This window comes from Coturnix japonica, chromosome 2 (assembly GCF_054131305.1).
Source record: "Coturnix japonica strain WE chromosome 2, WE-NBRP24, whole genome shotgun sequence".
Taxonomy (NCBI): Eukaryota; Metazoa; Chordata; class Aves; order Galliformes; family Phasianidae; genus Coturnix; species Coturnix japonica.
The window spans coordinates 83,111,535-83,128,102 of NC_140664.1; the positions used below are offsets into that span (position 1 = coordinate 83,111,535).

A 16,568-nucleotide genomic window follows, 5' to 3' on the forward strand; every position below is an offset into this window, starting at 1 on the left:
ATCACATACTGGCCATGTATTGTCTGCATGCTGCTTGCCACCAGTATGCAAACCACAGTTGAGCCACAAGGTATGTGCTACAGGCCATATGCCAAACACTAGCCATGAGCCATGTATTACAAACCACAAGCCTCAGACCAGCTGCAAGGTAAGTGCAATATGCAAGTTACATGCCATGTGCCAAATGCTATCAATGAGCAACATGCTACACAACAATAAGAAAAAGGCTTGTGAAGGTTTTGGAGAATATGCCCTACAAGGAGTGACTAAAGGAGCTGGGGCTGTTTAGTCTGGGGAAAAGGAGGCTGAGGGGAGACGTTATTACTCTCTTCAAATACCTGGAATGTGATTGCAGTGAGAGTGGGGCATGTCTCTTCTCACTGTTGACAGGTGACAGGATGAGGGGAAATAGCCTCAAGTTGCACCAGAGGAGGTGTAGAGACATAGACCTGTTGGAGCACATCCAAAAGAAGGCAACCAAAATGATCAAAGGAATGGTACTTGATGATACTTCAGTAGGTTAGTAACTTTTTTCCTGAATTTTGTGTAACAGTATGTTCATTCACTTAGTTAATGCTTGCTTTTTGCTCTTGTTTGCGTCAGCGAAGTATACATGAACACGTGTTCCTTGCTGGAAACTATATAAACTCAGATTTAAGTCATATGTATACTACAAAATAAAATTTATGCATACAAAGCTCAACAATCATTGCAGCTGGTTAGATTACTAATGTAGTTTGTTTGGAAGACAATATAAGATTAAGTTCGATACCATTTAAGGTTGCAGTTGTTGCTAATGTTTTCACAGGCTGTGTATTATTCCTCACCTAATGGAGGGTGTGCTCTTCACACTTTGTAGGCTGTTACTTACCTGGGCCATAAATCTGAAATTCAAACTTGTTCTTAAATATGCACTACAGTCTAGTGCACCTTAGGAAACTGAGTACTTCAGTAGCTGATAAGGTGGACTAATTGAATTCATTAGCCTTGTCATAGTCTGTCTCTGGTTAAAAAATTCTAATTTTTCTGGATTAATTACAAGTTAAAACTGAAGAGATGGGTTTTCTGTTCTGTGGGTTTTGTTGTTGTTGTTGTTGTTGTTGTTTTTATTATGTATGTTTAATATCAGTCATTCAATGCTGCTTCCTTTCTTACTTTCTCTTCCCCACTGAAATTCACTGTGCTTTTCACAACATTTGCAGTTTTGCCTTTCTACACTTAACAGTTACATATGAAAATAAGATTGCTTGCAAGGTACTTGTTGGATGAAGAATGTTGCCTTAAGGGTCTATGTCTTATCTAACTTCTCTGATGCGCATTTATTTGAGGATAAGATCCCCCAAAACATCAAACTTTGGTACCAACTTAAATGCATACTTTATTTTTTAAGCTAGTGAGATAATTGCATAGGAAATATCCTTTCAATGGAGAAGGCAGTTGGTAGTCTTGACTGGCTCAGAAGCAAGTAAAGTCATATGTACTGTGAGGAATGCTACAATACAGACATTAAATAATTTGACATCTCTGGTTTTGGAATTGGAAGAGAAAATTTGACGAATGGACGCAACAAGATTTTTAGCAAACTGTACTTTTTATTGCATCAGAATGGTACCTAAGCTGCTTTGTTTTCTGTTTGTGAACCTGTCCAGAGATGAGCCACAGCACCTGATTATCTTCTGTAGGAGCAGTGAACTTGGAGGATATGAAAATAAGACGATATTTCACATTTACTCTAATAACAAGAAATTGTCAGATAGTTAGAGATTTCCTTTTGAAAGAAGAAAGTGGGAATGAGAAAATGTACAGCTGCCCTCGTTTTTCCCAGGCTAGGAATGCTGCCTTCCCATATAAATGATGCCTCATAGAACTTAGTAGTTTCTGAAATAAACTGGATATTTAGTGGTTATGAAGATTAGTGTTCAATATTTGTTATTAATAAGATGATGTCTTTATGGAAAAATATGTGTATCTTCATAACTGTTTTGCCTCCTTTAAAATAACTATTTATTGAGAAGTTCTTTGTACACATTTTACAACTGAAAATGGTAATTAACTAACAGATACTTCAATTTTGTAAATGATCTGTCTTTATCTCAGAAGTGGTGAGCTTTTAAAATTATTATTTTAATGAAGAAGGAAAAGGGTTTTGGTGTACTTCCTAATATGTCTCAAAAATAGATTTTTATATCTGTAAATGTTTCATTCCCACTTTTTTCATTCATTAAGAATTTTATTTCGAGAACTCAGTTTTAACTCCGTTCTAGCTTCTGCTCTATCAGCACTTTAGTTTGTCTTATTCTTCAAAGTGAAGGTCTGATATTAATGATCTTGAAAATTTTTATTACCAGAATAGTAATAGTAATAGTCATACAGCAGTATCAATAATATATACAGTAATATTGTTTTCATCATTTTTTAAAGAAAAATTCAAATGTACAACTCCAGTTTTACATTTGATATCTATGCTGCTAGAGAAGTCAATAAAAAATTTCTTTCTTGAATTATACCGAGTATAATAAAAGCCAAGTATAGCTGCAGTCTCTCAAGACTGCTCTTAATACTGGTTTAAACAAAGACAATTACACATACAGCATTCAAAGACCATTCCATATTTTGTTTCCAGTTTCTAGCGAATACATTTTTCTCACAATGTGCTTTGAATGAAAAAAAAAAAAAAAAAGAACGTTATTCCACAACATTCCAGTCACATTATTTGAACTGGATATATATATAAAAAAAAAGAACTCGTTTTTTTGTTTTTTGTTTGTTTTTTGTTTGTTTGTTTGTTTGTTTTTGAAAGTCTATATGATGTTTAAAAAAAAAAAAAAAATCAGCCACAGATGGTGATGGAGGAGAAGAAAAAAAAAAACCAAAAAACTTTTCACTCCAGAATTGGCAGGAATAATCATGATAATTTTCAAAATAGAAAAAATAAAGAGAAATTTAGAATTGTTGTTTTATCTTTGATTCTATTACATAGGATGTTGTTTTGGTTTGTTATACATGTGGCATTTAATGTAAATAAGTGACTGGTGAAAATCTAAGAGAAAGAAGGTGATTATTTTTTTCATGCAACTGTTAGTTTTCTGCAAAAATTGATGGACTACATATTACATTTAGTCCTTATATTTTGCAGTTATAATCCCACAGTCATGCCAATACAGTCATAGTCCTTGAATCTGCAACCTGTTTTCAAGTGTGCTAAAATGGTATTAACACAACATACAGCTTCTTTAAGCAAAAAGCCTTACACAAATAGAAAGCATAGTGCTAACAACAAGTTTGAAGCTAGTTTTCATTCACAGTGCTGTACTGAGCACAGCTGATCAAGACTGTCTTTACAGAGAAGTAGAACAAAATCTGCATAATTACAGTCCATCATTATATATTGTCTTACAATTTAATTTATAAGAATTTGCTTTTAATATGTATACATATATAAATTCTTAATCTGTATGGTCAGGTTTGCTTTACCTTTAATATGTGGTTTCATGAAGCTTCCTATCTCTGTCTGTCAGTCCTTTCTGATGTCTGAATAGGTTTGCCATTTTCTACCAAAGGCAAAAGGAAGGAAAAAGGCTAAAAGGGTATTATGTTTGTACATTACTGGAGTACAAATTGGTTAACCACTTGAAAATTGTGAACTACATAAGTGTTTCCTTGAGGGGAAGACAGACAGGATGGGACTTGAGCGTTCCACCTGCTGCTTATGGCAGCTAATCAGCCAGTCATCCTTTTTGTTCTAACCAATCTTGCAGTATGCAAATAGCTGCTAGTGCGTCCTGTGCAATATTTTGTTTAGCAGGGGTGAGATAAGGATGTTGAGGAACTGATGTCATTGTGACAAACATAGCAGTAGGAAGAATAATTTGAACATTTTCAAATTTGTATGGCATGCTTTTAGTTTTACTCATTTATTTTTATCTATTTTTTTATTTACTGATAATATACAGTTATCAATAACCCAGTGTACTTTCATTGGGTAGGCCAAGTCATTTATGAAGAAACCAGGCCTATAGAATTGTAGCAGATTTATAATGCCATCTAAAACTAGCTGGCTGATAGATAAGCTACTTTTTCTTCTGGAATATCTTCTACACATTCATGGAAATCTTTAATAAAAAGATATAGTTTGAATGGTCTTAAGTATACCTTCAAATATGACCAAAAGAAAAAAAAAAAAAAAAAAAAAAGAGGCAGATGGCTTGTGGGATAGGATACCAAATTGATACTTGTGAAAACTTATAGGAATTCATGCTATTTAAAGGCAGAGTGTGTGATACCAGTGGAGGAAGTTGTCTACATGTGGTTTGGCATCCAAGACTGGCTTCAGCTGGAGTAAAGCACATGTGAGAGAATGATTCTTTGCTGTTTAGTGATGGAAACTTTTAAGGTTTTGTGAGGCAACAAAGAATACCAGGAATTGGACTTTAGGTTCTGTAGCTTCTGTCCTGAACAGAAGGCAGAGATTCAACCCAGAATCTAGAACTCAAACATCAAATGTTAGAAAGGCCTTCAGATCTTGAATGACATGATATTTACCCTAAGAATACATATATATTTTCCGGGTAAGTTTGGTCATATTTTTATCCTTCTTGGAAATAGTTGTTTGGTCTGACTTGTCACAGATGTCTAGGTTAGGATAAAATAGGTTGCACTGTGAAATTGTCTGTTTCCCCCTTATGACCCTAAAGATAGTCTATATGTGATGTAGATATTTTAAGAGTGGGCAGTTTCATCCACCCACAATCTCTTAAGGTGCACACACTTTCAGTCTATATTATAAAGTAAACTTTAACCCCTATCAGGTTCTATTGTCAAAATAATTTGAATGTGTTAATGTTAATAATTTTATGAGCTAATTCAGGTACATAATATGATTATATTTAAAAAGCAATTTACTAAATGAACACTACAAAATGTAGTTCTACAATGCTGAGAATACAACTCATTAGAAGAATTTGATAAGTTTAAGTTATTTTCCATTAAGACCGGTACGGAACTTTTGTGTTGCTTCAGTACCAATAGGAATACTTAGATAAGTCAGCTGCAGTCATCTTTGTTGTACGGAGAATATGAATGGCAGCATGAACACTCAAGCAAGAGTTGCTGTAGTGCAGTCTAAAATATTTAAATTATTAGTAGTTATAATGAATTTAGACTTTCTTGTTTTTCTAACAGTTGCAAAACATTTTAATGAGGCTTCATATCTTTTTTTCACATTTATAAAATTCTGGAAAATTTGCATTTTAGATTTTTGGGGGGAGAGAGTTCCTCACTATTTTTTTCTCTCTTAAGGATGATAAACAGTCTCTCTCCCCTTCATATCGTAATTACTTCATATTGCTATATAGTTCCCCATTACTCTGTTTGTGAAAACCAAAAGAACAACTTCCTTAAGCAGCAGCTTCATAAGGCAATACAACCTTCTAATGGAAACAAAAAACAAATATTATTTCTTCTGAAGCCCTAGAGGAAATATGACCAATATCCAGAGTGCGTAAAGGTATTTTGGAGAATTTTAAACATCAGCAGTGGCAGATCAATTTGGAACTAGTTAGAGAATGTGTAAGGTACTCATCCCAAATATTTAAATACCCATTTAAAATACAATTCCTTTTTTTCATGAACACCTGCCAAAGTGTACATGTGCAGCTTTTCTATAAATACTGATAATAAAAAGGTCTGACATGAAGTGAAATAGTATTTGTTAACAACCTACATATTCTATGCATCCCAGCAGAGAAAATGAGTTTTCTGCACACAAGAAAATCTTGTCATACCCTGCCTTTATTTCTTTACTATTATTATTACTATTTTAGTGGGGAGCAGTGAAGCCTGCCTACCACTCTTGTGTTGAATTGAAATATCCAAAGCTAAGCAAAGTAATATTTTTGGGCTTTTTTTTTTTTTACTGCTTTGTTGAGCAAAGCACATTGAGGTGTGTTAACTAACAGAAGCATTTATTACCTAAGCCTGTAGTCGATGACATATCAGGTCTAACAACAAAATACACTTCAGGAAAAAATAAAAATGAGAGGAAGGAAAAAGGAGGAGAATTTCTCTTTCCCAGAAACCTGCTGAGAAGCAGCAATAGAGTCCCAGATTAGAGTCTAGGCACTGGATACAGGGAAGAGGATCTGTCGAGTGCAGTAGGGGGTGGTAATGATGACTATTCTTGATTGTTTTCTTGTTTTCTTGTTTCTTTTTTTTTCTTTTTTTTTTTCCCCAAGTACTTAATACTTCCCTTCTCATATGGTATTTTTAGTAGAATTAATTGCTAAAACTCTATCTGCCTAAATTAGTAAGTTGTTTTTTTTTTGGGTTTTTTTTTTTTTTTTCTGTCATGCAAAGAACACAACGCTTTCATTCAGAATTACTGCAGTGCTACATGTGGGAATATGTGATGCAGAATATGTGTGGATCTGTTCACACAGACAACAGCTTGCTTGACTTACTTATATTTTTATGTGATTTTACATGGGTAGCAATAAAGAAAATCTTAAAATGGAAAATAATTCTGTCTCTAAGAAGACAGTCACTAGCTGCTATCTGTTCCCTTCTTGTAGGTATTTTCAGTTCTTTACAAAACAAATTCAGTAGTCTGATTGAGGTGATAATTCATTACTTTACTGCAGTGATGTGTATCTCTCAGGAACTGTCACATAATCGGCCCATAACAAAACAGTCTGGATAACTGCAATTGTTGCAATTACAGTACTTAATGTATACTGAAGGCTTGATGTCTTATTTCTTCATCATGTTGGACAGTGCTCATACTTCTTCAAAATTTGTGCAAAATGTCACAATAATTGAGAAATGTAACTATCAAGGTACAGAACAGTTACATTTTTGATGTTTTGAGGTTCCTTGAATGCTGGTGCAGCACTTTGAAAAATTCCATAACAACTGACTAGCAGTTCTTAAACTAGTGATTTGGGAGTCCCCTGCTAGCACACTAATGATCCAGACAGCAGCACTAAATCAGCTGCTTTAGTTTAAGTACTTCTTAAGTGTACGTAAAGCCTTGCTTTACAGGGAATTGGACTAACTACCTACAGTCTGAAAAGCAATAAGTTGGACACTTATGCGATGGTAAATTAGTAATAGAAGTTCTTTACTTCCATGTGTTATGTGAAACATTTTAGTTGTTTGGGTGAAATGGTGTTAACATAGATGGTTTTTGTTCTGTTTGTTTGTTTTCAGATCAATGGGTTAAATTCCAGCAGAACTATATTACTCCTCGGGTTTATTTATTCACTTATTTTAAAAATTACTTAGAAATTAATGACTTGCAAAAATGCCCTAACAAAGGCCTTTGGAGGTTGGTAATGCATTTCACAGCTTCCGTGTATTTCCTCTGTGCTGTACTGATTTTTCCAGTGAGTTTAGAATAAAAAGAGAACAGTGTATCAGTGTAAAACCTTCTGCCTATTTACATTTCATGTAAGTTACCTTCTAATGTGGAAACTGCTTAGATATTATTAAACATACGCTCTGTATGCAAAGATTAGTGAATGTCTCCCATGGAGCACTCTACAAAAGAAAATCATCTGATAGGTACTTAAGAGTTAGATATTTTGTTGCTGTCTTTCCATCCAGCTGACCAAGAAGAATACCAGAAGGTCTGTTTGGATGGATAAGAAGCTCCTGGCAAAACTCAAACACAAGAAGAAAATGTACAGATGATCTGAGCTGGAAGGAATTCAAAGACACTGTTGGATCCTGCAAAGTCACTGTTAGGAAAGCCAACTGAGTTTGGCCAGGATTGTCAAATGAAACAAGGAGGATTTCTATAACAAGATAGGTGTCAAAAAGGGAAGGCTAAGGAAAATGTGGGCCTGACAATACTTAAATATCCTAGACAAGGATAAATCTTGGGCTCTGATGAAGAGCCCAAGATTTTTGACTGACTTTATAATCTCTTACGATTAAATAACTTCTTGGTAAAAGGAGAAAGAAGTGGATATTGTTTACCTAGACTTCAGTAAGGCCTTTGACACTATCTCATGTAGAGAAGCTAACACAGCATTAGCTGGATGAGCAGTCAATGTGGAAGATCAAAAACTAGCTGAGTGGCTACGAATGGAGGCCGTTGGAATGGCAGTGATAAAAGGCATGAAATCCTGTTTTCATTATACTTGTGGCTTCCTGTGATTTCATTTCAGCCTTGAATTATAGACAAAATATGATAGACAAATTTCTAATCTTCTTTGATTATTCTTGGTGCTCAATTATTTCTACAGACAAGAATTTACTGTGTCTCCAATTTAAACTTTCATACAGTTCAGATGTTATGCTATTCTTATTTTGAATCCAAACATAGCATTTTCACTTTAAAGTAACTCGATAGTGAGGAAATAAGACCTTACATGTCTGTATTTAGAATGAATTCTAATACTGTCTTAAAGTAGTGAAGAGGAATTCATTATTAAAATAGCATCTAGTAACAGTGAGTTAAAAAAGGGCTATAAGAAGGAAGGGCACAGACTCTTCAGCAGAGTCTGTTGTGATAGGACAAGGCGAAGTTACTTCAAAATAAAGGAGCAGAGATTTAATCTGGTTATAAGGAATTAGTTTTTTTACAATAAAGACTAGTGAGGCACTGAAACAGTTTGCCCAGAGACATAGTAGTTGCCCCATCCCTAGAGGCTTTCAAGATCAGGCTGGATGAAGCTCTAATCAACCTGATCTAGCTGTAGGTATCTCTGTTCATTGCAAGGGAGTTGGACTAGATGACCTTTTAAGGTTTCTTTCAACTCAAACAATTCTATGATTTTATGACTGTCCTTTCCCTAGGCACACATTTCTGCTGTTGCTTTCACTCAGGCCCCAGAAATAATCTTAGTCAGTCATGAGCCAGTTCAAGGTCACCACAAAGCTCAAGAAAGGGAAAACTGGCAAGAAAATAAATGTTGTTATTCACACTAGATAGGTAGGAAGCAACATTTGCTTACTAAACTGCCCAGATTGTACAGTGATAAATATTTTAGCAAATTATTGATTTGTTCTTATCTCAAAATGGTCCAAAGTAATGTACAAATATGAAATAATTGACAAACCAGTATATTCACTTGTATTTTTTACTTGGTCTATTTTCAGGTCTAAAACACTGTGGCTGTAGCTAAAGCTCAGATGCTCAATGAAAACAAAGAATTTCCCTAGTGTTTTGCAAGCATTATTGTAGTCCCATCTCATCCTTTTTCCTCTTAACCCATAGTAGCAGACAGATTTGGTCTCCTGAAACGCAGATGGCTATAGTCTGCACTGTACATTCAAAACATTCAGTCACTTCAAAAGCTGTCCACATCCTGAAGTCACGGATTGCTTTCAACGGAGAGTCAGTATTTTGCAAAATGGAAAACTGTGTTGTAATCAGACTGAAACACAATTATACTCTATGAAGAAAAGATTGTATATCAGTGTGCTTTTTCGAATGTGCTCTGGGGCTTTCCATGAACTTCTAAGTGGCAGCTTATAAATATTATTTGGTTTGGGTTTTTTTATCTTGGGATGACTCTCCTTTAAGTAATGATCAGACTTCAATAGGCCTACCAGAAAGTAAATCCTTTACTTCTATATGCATAAGGGGAGCTTTCAAAAATCACTCTTGATTGTTTGAGAGGAAAATAAGCTCATACCAGTGTTTGTTTTCACTTGAAACTTGGAAGAAAAACTGATTTTTCTATTGTGAATCTAAAGTTTGTTCCTTGGCTTTCTATTTTATCCTATTTCTGCTTAACCAAACATCATTCTTCTTCCTTGAATATTTGTTCTTTAATAAGACTTATCTTCCCATGGTGCTAACTTTTAATTCAGTCTTTTGATAATAGAAATTAAAAAGGCACTGCAGACAGACTTTTGATGTCTGAATTGAGTATGTCATGCTTAAACTTTTTGGAGTTCTAAAAACAGTTTGTGTCAGGAAATGCACATTTGTTTAAAGCAAGATATTCTGAATTCAGAATCATAGAATCAAAAGGTTGGAAAGGACCTACAAGATCATCTAGTCCAACCATCCTCCCATTACCAATGGTACCACACGCCACTAAAGCATATCTCACAGCTCCTCATCCAGACAACTCTTAAACTCTGCCAGGGACAGTGACTCCACCACCTCCCTGGGCAGCCATTCCAGTGACTGAAAGAAGAAGTTCTTTCTTATGTTTAATCTAAACCTCTTCTGGTACAACTTGCAGACATTTCCTTGGGTCCTGTTTGTTGCCTGGGAGAAGAGACCAAGCCCCTCCTCATCACAACCTCCCTTCAGGAAGTTGTAGAGTGTGATGAGGTCTCCCCTGAACCTTCCCTTCTCCAGACTAAACAATCCCAGCTCCCTCAGCGACTCCTCAAAGACTTGTGCTCCAGAACCCTCACCAGTTTCACTGCCCTTCTCTGGACATATTACAGGGCCTCAATGTCTTTCTTATAGTGATGAGCCCAAAACTGAACACAGTACTCGAGATGTGGCCTCACCAGAGCTGAGTACAGAGGGATGATTATCTCTCTGCTCCTGCTGGTCACACTATTTCTAATACAGGCCAGGATGCTATTGGCCCTCTTGGCCACCTGAGCACACTGTTGGCTCATGTTCAGCTGAGCATCGACCAACACCCCCAGGTCCCTTTCCTCTTCACAGTCATCCAGCCACTCAACCACAGGCCTATAGTGCTGCAAGGGGTTATTCTGGACAAAGTGCAGGACCCAGCACTTGGCCTTGCTGAATCCTATTAACCTCAGCCCAGCAATCCAGTTGATCCAGATCCCTCTGGAGGGCTTCCCTACCCTCAGGCAGATGGACACCACTTCCCAACTTGGTGTCATCTGGAAACTTACTGAGGGTACACTCAATCCCCTCATCTAAGTCATCGATAAAGATATTAAACAAGATCAGCCCCAGTAGAGACCCCTGGGGGACACCGCTTGTAATGGGTTGCCAGCTGGACTTAACTCCATTAACCACTACCTGCTGGGCATAGCCCTCTAGCCAGTTCCTTACCCAAAGGAGGGTATACCTGTCTCCTGAGTTACCAAGTAAACTGCCTCATGGTCAAAGAACCATTCATTCATTGCTTGTACTTTCCAGGCCTGCTCTGTGTCCTTCACATCCCCTGAAGGTGTAGAACAAAAAAATTACTTGAGCTCCTGCTCCTTCAACTAAATGCCCTAAACCCCTGAAATCTCTTTTCATAGTTCTTAGGGTTCTCTGAACAATTTCATTGCTACCTGCCTGAACTACAAGTAGTGGAAATAATCAGTGGGCCTAAACAACATAAGGAGTTTCCCACTTATATCCCCGACAAGGGCCCCAGGAAGACAGCACACATTTCACGCAGGTGGAATCCCCGCCGCCCTCCCCAGGCAGCAGCAGGCATTTAAATGATAATGGAACAGGGTACTTCATTTGATTCTTGAAATCATATGGAATTTATATGTTGCATAATGTGAAATAGAGATGTCTGTAGAAGTTGTGATAACTTAGTTTTGATTTAATGATTAGACTTCATCCATAAACAGTGACATTGTATTAAGCACTTCAATGCAAATTTCTAAAACCATTCTTTTTTTTGTTTGTTTTATACCTTTGGATATGAATTTGAGCCTCTGCATGGGTTAGATTCATGTACATGGATAAGGATATCCTAAATTTTGGCTGACATATGTATGAACTAATTGAAATCTTATTACTTATATCTTAGTATAATCTGTATAAAGTAGGAAGAAAGAATCAGAAAATCATAAAATGGTTTGACCTGGAAGAGATCTTAAGGACCATACAGCTCCAGCTCCTTTCTGTGGCAGAGTTGCCGCCCAATTTATCAGGTTGTGCAACTTCTCCCAGTGCATCAACCACCCTCTGAGTAAAGAAATTCCCCCCTAACTTTTAATCTAAGTCTACTTCTGTTTAGCCAAAAGACTGCAAGAGAAGAAAATCAATACAGTTCCTCTCTTCACAAGTAGGAGTAGTAGTAGTAGAGGCAGAACTGTAGCCCAAATTTGGGTAAAAAACACGGATTAGGTTTTTTCTTCCTTCAGTGAGAAAGCACATTATTCAAAGAATACTGCCTGCAGATCCACTAGTTCAGATCTTATTTTACTCCACAATAAGGAATAACAAACAAAAAAAACAACAAGATAAGAAAGAAATTTGAAGAAAATAAGGCTGAATGGGAACCGTTAAGACACAGCCTGACCCCTGGGAGCACAGGTGGAAGCAATTCACCCTTTTGACTGAAAGCCTGGCTCCACACTTCCCTAACCTTATTTAAGGGCTGGTGGCTGCTAAGGTGCTCTCTATGTGGAGAGTGACTTCCTTTGGAGTATTTGGTGAGTCTTGATTCTCTGAAATGCTTAAGTAATTTTTGTTTGTTTGCTTTTTTTTTTTTTTTTTTTTTTTTTTTTTTTTTTTTTTTTTAAATATTACCAGTTTGTGACATGTGTCTTTAGTAGGTGATCCTAAAGTGGTTTAAGGTAGCTATATTTGCTATTTCTGATCTCTATAAAGACTACATACTTGATGGCAAAATAACTGTACTGTTGCAGACCTAGTTTTGGATGACAAGAGCATCCTGTGTAGAAGCATTCAGCTGTTTATTGATTAAGTATAATGAAAGTGTGGTTTCTAGAGTATGTGTGTCTATACAGTATAAATAATTTTTATCTCTTCAGTAGCTTTGTCTTGGTTCAAAATGTTTTGTACTCTACTGGTCTTCTTGGTTTTTCAGATGGCTTTTCTTTTTAATTGTGTTTTCTGAGAACCTTGTGTATGCCTTTTGAAGCATGCATGCACCCTTGTGATTTGGTGGCACTTGTGTTCGTGAACTTTTTGTTTGTAACTTTGCATATTTAATACTTACTGGTGTAATGGAGTAGTTAATACTCCAAAAAGTAGAACTTTCTATAAACTTTTCTAGTGTTTCCAGAAACAGATATATTAGGAAAAAGTCCCTTAAGGATACTTCTGCAGAAATAAGTAGAAATTCTATATTAAGTGACACAGAAGCATTTCTTCAATTTATTTATTTTTTTTCTTCACACCAGAAGTGAAGGCCGATAAATGTTTAAGGATGTTGTAATAGGTAGAGCTGAAATCCTGAATGCTGAATCACTTTTTAGACAAGAAGCAGAAATAATCGCAGATATGTGTCACTAGAATTCCATGTTCTTGTTAATGCCTTGTAAAGATTAAATGGTAGACAAGTAGGATTTCTCCAAAATAGTAAATGTCACTATGTGAATAACATAAATCACCTACAGTCCATATTTTTAAGTTATTTTAACTTCAAGTAAATGAGAGGTAGGAAGTAGTGCTGCAGTTCAGTCACTCATTTTCTAGATCTAGTTCTGTAAGAATGGTGTTCCTAGGTTTAACTGTGTCAGTGGTTTTTGCTGTTGTCAAGTAAATTAGTGAAGTCTACTTTAAAATGTGGCAGTTTTTATCTGAGAAAAGTTTTAATATTTTTCATTATTTTTGCACTCAGACATCATCTAAAACACGTGGAAAGCATTAATGTCAATTCATGTAGAGAAACCTGTCTACATAAGAAACACAAAGGAAAAATAATGGTAAAAAAAAAAAATTAAGAATTGAACTTCTGCATCTTTGTGTTATAATTCAGCAGAGTTTGCCCAGTCCTAAGCTTCATGAATAAGCTGTCTGTTAGTTGTTGTGGTTGTTTTAAAGATCATTTTAATTAGTAAGGGATTTGTGGGAGGAATTTTCCTTGAAGAAGGTAGTGCTCCAGATAACAATTAAAATTCAAGTCATCTGAATAAGAGGGTATAAATTTATTAGTAATTCTATACAACTCTATAAGCATTTTTACTCTACAGGAGTTAAACAGTTGAACAAAATGACAAGGATTTGTTTGTTTGCTAGAGTAAAGCTTTCCTAGTGAGACATGATTCTTCAGATGTCTAGAGAGACTAGACTAAATTGTTTTAGACTAAATTGTAGGTTAATGTTGTAGTTTCTTTTTCTCATTCAAATAATTAAGAAGATATAGTCATTTAGCAACATATTTGACAAACATAGATACATATTGTATTGGCATTGTGGATCTTAGACACAGTAAGAGAAGAAAAGCCCAGAACTGGCTTACTGAAAGAATCAGATGTTTTCTCAAGTTTCTGAGAAAACCAAGTACTTAATTAAGTACTTTACTTAATCAAGCAATACAAAGTTAAAAGAACTTGTGTGAGAAGCTACAGTCAACTTTTAAATGTTGTTTAATGGAGAAAAACTGCTATTTGTATCTAAAGAATAAACTGTGAAAAAAGGGAAACTTTGTTGAGACTTCACAGCTAAACATTTATTAAAATACACAATTTGAGCTAAATCTTTACTGCTATTACTCAATTATCATATTTTCAAAAGGCCATGAAAAGTTGATAGCACACAGGTTTGAATATCTATTGGATGAAGAGAAGCTTGAGTTGAGCTTGAGCCTCAAAAATCTAGAAAAAATATTACCTGACAATCTCTCATATTTTATGAGACTCCATTTTACTATTATTTGAAACAATAATACTCTCTAAGGACACTTGGACATTATGTTTTCTGCTATAAATAAATATTTGACCTTAACATTAGGTCTGTGGTTTGTTTAATTTACTGAATTTGAAACACAGCCTCCTAGTTCTTAGTCTTACTTGATACTCATGCAGTGTCTTATAAATGCTGGATGCTGTTTTCCTTTTGCATAGCATGTGCTTTTGTGTGTCTGGACTTGCATGTGAGAGATTTCATACTCTTTCCCCTTACAGAGAAATAATGAACTGAAGACTTTAGGACTAGGTGTTAGAAAATGAGTTTGCTGACTGCTTTCTAATTTGGTATGTCATTGCTGGCTTTTGAGTATGAAATGAAGCTCCAATCAGCTCCTTTTAGTTTTGTGGTTTTTTGTTGTTTTTTTTCTAATTTCTCTTTTAGCTTTGTCTACCTTTTATTGCTTTTGTTTTATACTATCTTCATGAGATATTTCTACTTCATGTGAAGCCTCTGTAACTGTCATCTTCTAGAGGTGGGTTTATATGATTATGTTATCGTTGCACGCCCTTCCAGAAAGTTGTTTTCGGTGTTGTTTTCTGTTAAAATAATTCCATTCCATTGATACAATGTTCAAGGCAATTAGAAGTAAGTATTCCCTAGCAAAAGTTACAAATAGCTTTATATAATGAAGCAGGGAAGTTCAGTATCATTGAAGCTAAAAATAAAAAGGGCAATTGGTTTCTACACTTGTCTGTTACGTTTCCTTTAAGTTAACCTTAAAAAGTGGTCGATTCTCAATTTTAAAAACATCTTCTAACACTTCATTTTGGACTTTTTAGATGTGATAGCCTATGTTATCCATTTTTTTCTTTAACTAAGGTATTGAGAAATTATGCTTACAAGTGACAAACCTGTTAGCAGCATGTTAGATTTTCCCTTACAGCACACTCTACTTTTTCCTCTCCTTGTACCCTTTGAGTAAAATTCTAAAAATGTATAAGGAATGTAAAGAAGTACCTAGAGGCTGGACCTCTTGAATTGAAGGTAATTTATTTAACAAAATAAAACATCTTTTGTTGTTTTCCTTGGTGTGTCACACATGGTGGTATGTGCAGTAAGAGGCTTGAAAATTCAAAATCCACTCTTCCTATGATTCACATATCTTTATAAAGTTATTTCAGTAGAATTTGAATTGAGTACATTTCTTTACACGCTGGAAAGTTAGTGGTAAATGATGTTGACATGTTTTATTTCAGGAATATGTGGAATCATAGTTACACACACACACATTTATTGAAGATCTACTATGAAGGTTGCCTGATAGGAGCATTTTTTTCTATAGTGCTCTATTTATGAGTTTCCTCGTAGACTGCATTTTAATAAAATGTCTCCCTGCCCAGATGACATTCAGTTTTCTAATTCGCCTTTAATAAGGCATCCCCTTTCTGAGATTTATTTGCTTAAGATAATGAGGTAGGATTACAGAGGAATTAACAGCAATGCTATTAACTTTTTTCCTTTCTTGGGTCTAGCCTTATGCTCTCAGTTTGAAAGTAAGCTGAGATTTATTTTTCCTAGGTTACACAACAAATTCAAGGCAAGATGACAAAAACACAGCTGAGCTAGCAATTCTTCTGAAGAATTAAAACACTGTCTTTGAGGTATGTTCATTTTTAAAATTGCTCTTTACTATATATTGCTTTTGAATTTTAGTGACTTTTCACTGACTTTTTCACTTTTTCAAATGTGAAATACTTAATTTGAAATTAGTTTTAAAAATATGCCTTCCTCCACATTTTTTAAAAGTGTGGGGAATTAATTAGATACAAGTTTGCTTCTCTTTTATCTGGTACTTTTTCTATATACAAAACTAGATAGTCAAATACAAAATTAAGAAATCTAGAGGTTCTATCTTCTTTATGACTTCACATTTACAGATTTTTGTGTGCCATAGTCACTGCAGGGAAAAAAAGCTGTTAGCTCTTCTCATTTTGTGTGCAATATGCATTTCTGTGTTCTAAATAGGTACAATAAACACTTATCAGGCTTTCCATTATATCAAACTGATAACAGAAAT

General features: G+C 35.2%; 1 protein-coding gene across 5 annotated transcripts in view; it reads left to right on the forward strand.

The window, feature by feature from the left end:
• Positions 1-16,568, forward strand: part of CDH18 (cadherin 18) — a 444,808-nt gene that overhangs the window by 147,683 nt on the left and 280,557 nt on the right. For 3 of the 5 annotated variants that reach the window (XM_015854439.3, XM_032442474.2, XM_032442475.2), the window contains exon 2: positions 16,070-16,152. The exons of the other annotated variants lie outside the window; for them this stretch is intronic. The gene's annotated coding sequence lies outside the window, so the exon portion shown is untranslated. The remainder of the gene's footprint in view (positions 1-16,069; positions 16,153-16,568) is intronic. 5 annotated transcript variants of the gene reach the window in all.